The 3170-nt window shown below is 51.0% G+C and overlaps 1 protein-coding gene across 1 annotated transcript in view; it reads left to right on the forward strand.

Annotated features, from left to right (window-relative positions):
* Positions 1-3093: 3093 nt before the first annotated feature.
* RAP1GAP2 (RAP1 GTPase activating protein 2) overlaps positions 3094-3170 on the forward strand; it is a 194681-nt gene continuing 194604 nt past the window's right edge. Inside the window, exon 1 of the mRNA XM_025041649.1 lies at positions 3094-3110. The gene's annotated coding sequence lies outside the window, so the exon portion shown is untranslated. The remainder of the gene's footprint in view (positions 3111-3170) is intronic.

Here is a 3170-nt window from a genome sequence, read left to right on the forward strand (position 1 = left end):
ACATGAAGGGTACAGGGTGGGATTCAGTTTCAGGCAACATGCAAAGCCTACTGCAAGCTAAATGCCATCTGACATAAAGTAGCTTCTCCCTCATCTTTTTTTCCTTTTCTTCAAAGCTCTCACCTTAACTGACAATATCTTATTTGTCTATTTGTTCATTGTCCGTGCCCCACCCCTGCCCCTGAGGTGTAAGCTCTATGACGGCAGGGCCTTTCTATCTTGTTCTCTTCTATATCCTGAGATCCTAGCCCAGAGAAAGAGCTTATTAAACAGGCACCAAATGGATGAGAAATGAACATAACGTGGGCTCATAACCTGTAGGAAGACTGGTAGGGAAGCTAGCCCCAAGACTGAGGTGTAGCTGCCCAAGATCAGAGCAAGGGAAAGAAGAAGAGGGTGAGACCTCCTGCCCGTGCAAGTGGCCTGAGACTAACGAAGCTGCTCTGTTTCTGAACCAAAGAATGGGGATGCTCTTCAGAATCGCAGGAGCAGAGTTGCGTCTGTGGATGAGGGAAGCCATCATAAGACAGGATGGAGTCATTTGAAATAACTTCAGCTTTCATACCTGGGAAGGCTACATCCTAGGGTGCTTGTCATAGCTCCATTGTGATAGAATATTATTTTTATTTTTGAGTGCTCATTATGTATCACGTTGTAAATGTTTTTCAGGAAAAATTAATTTAATCTTCAAAAAATGTTATGATCTAGGAACTACTGTTCCCCCCATTTTTCAGCTGACAAAACCGAGGTGCAGAGGTTAAATAACAGCTAGTAAGGGATAGTGCTCACAACCACTGTGCACACCGCTTTTCAGAGAATAAGGCACATGCCCAGAGGCGGGAGATAGGGAAAGTAATTTCTGTCTTTACAAAGAGGAAATAAGTCCATAGACCATAAATAAGTGAACTTAGCATCAGTCCTGGTTATGTTTCAGAGTCTGTTTTTAAAGAAATGGTTTAGGGGCACTTAGAAAAGGAAGAGGTGGGTGATCATCAGCAGTGAGTGAATGAATGCCCTGAGAATCCACCCTGCTGGGGAAAGCTTATTTGCTTTTCAGATTAGTTTCCAGACTAGAAAGTAGATTGGGGGTGTTGGAGCAGGAGTTGTGAGTTTCAGCAACAAATGGTTCTTTTATTCCCAGCAGAGCCTTGCAGGTGACACAGAGGAATGTGGGCTGGGAGATGGCACAACTAGGGAGGTTAATGAGTGGGCTGCCATCGGCTGAGTACTGCTCAGTGTGTTTATGAGTGGCTTGATCAGGAAGTATGTGGATAGCATGCTGGTGACCTTGCTGATGGCAGGAATCTGGGCACCATTCCAACGGACGAGATGTCAGAATTGGGACCCTTACTGCCCTGGAGGCTGTTTTCTGAGACCAAATCTAGGGGGTAAAATTTAACATGGATAAAGGGGAAGTCTCTTTTGACCTCCAATCCTGTCTGTAGTTGTGCAGCAGGGCTAGGGAATCGGAGCTGTCAGAGGAATTCCAATTGACTAGAAGCTTGGGAATGGCTCCATGTTTTAGGTTTTAAGAAAATGCTTGCATCTTGGGGCTTCAAGATCTCAGGGCAGAGTCCAGAGCGAGGGAGGGAACTGTTCTGAATCTTGGACTCTAAAAGGAATGTTCGTTTGTTCATTAATTTGGTGGACAGGGATATAGTGCTTTTCCTCTGCTGACACTATGCCAGATGTTACTCTTGAATGGCTGAGCAGGTTGCCTTTCAGGGTGATGGACCAGGCTGCTGAGGGGTTTCAGACCATGAGCAGTCCATCCCTGCCTCCTTTTCTTCCTCCCACCTTGTTTTGGGTCAGGCCTGGGGGTTACAGTGACTTGTCTCAAGGCAGACAAAGGTCCTGCTTCCACGGAACACACATTCTAGTGAGAGAGACAGACTATAGGTGCATAGACAAGAAAATTTCCCAAGATGATCAGAGTGCTGAAGAAACTGAAACAGGGCATGGAAATAAAGAGTGACTAGTCGGTGTGTGAGGCTTTGGAAGAGGTGGAAAGCATCTCTGAGAAGGTGACATTTGAACTGAGTCTTGAAGGATACAAGGGGGCAGCTATATAGAAAAGCTGCTGGGGTTGGAGGAAGGAGGTTTGGAGATGGGGTGGAAGAGTATTCCTGCAGGGGGAACAGCAAGTACAAGGCCGTAAGTATGTTCTAGAAGCAGAAAGCCATTGTGGCCAGAGCAGAATGAGGCCATGGCCAACAGAAGTGAAGACGACTTGCGAGTGATGAAAGGAAGGACTTTCTAGCACTGAGAGCTGCCTGAGAGCAGCATAGGCTGCCCTTTAGGGAGTGAGCTTCCCATCACTGACGTGTGCAAGTCATATTCGGAGGCCGCCTCTGTAGAGGTTACCGAGATAAAGGCTACCTAGAAGACCTTTCATTCCTTCGACTCTTTGAAGTTCATGAGCATTCTTGTTTTGGCAGAAGCTGAGATTTATGTGGAGTGAATGAATGAAAGCTCCTGGCTGCCAGGTCCAAAGCAGGGGCAGTTTCGTTGGTTCTGGCAGTCCTGAAGCCTCTCATTTCCAAGACCAGATAACACTGTAACCCTCCCCAGTCCCACCCCTCGCAGAGCTGGAGAGAGCTCCAGAGTGTCTTCTTTAATTGACCAGGAACCCGTGGATCTTTCTGCACTTTGGTTCCCCACCGCCCCAGGGCCCCCTCCTTCAGGAGCTTCAGGCAGGTGGGCTGTTCCCTCCTTTCTGTTCTGGGTCCCTTGGGCGTGCCTGCCCCGCCCCGCGCCTTTGTTCCCGAGGAGCTGCCTCGGGCAGTCCCCTGGTGGCTGCGACACTAGCGTCTCAACAGCAGGCGCGGCGCTCAGGACCCGCGGTACCCTCCCTCTCATTCCCGGCGCCCTCCTCTCCCCGGGTGCCGGCCTTGCTACCACCTCTTTGGCATCTGAGCGGCTTCAGCGCTTGGCAAGCCGGGACCGGGGTCTGACCCGGGTGGCAGAGTCACCGCGGGTCGGGAGAGCGAGGTGGGCGCGGCCTACAGCAGGCCGGAGGACCCCCACCTCCCGCCCGGCGCGGGCTTTCTGGCGGCTGGGGGCGCCCGCCAGGTGTGCGGCTGCTGCGCGCGGGCGGAGGACGCAGCTTGGTACGTTCCGAGCTGCCTCCGGGTGTGCGCGTGTGCGCGCCGCGGTGACGGTGCACGCGC

Source organism: Pteropus alecto, unplaced genomic scaffold (assembly GCF_000325575.1).
Source record: "Pteropus alecto unplaced genomic scaffold, ASM32557v1 scaffold98, whole genome shotgun sequence".
In the NCBI taxonomy this organism is placed as follows: domain Eukaryota; kingdom Metazoa; phylum Chordata; class Mammalia; order Chiroptera; family Pteropodidae; genus Pteropus; species Pteropus alecto.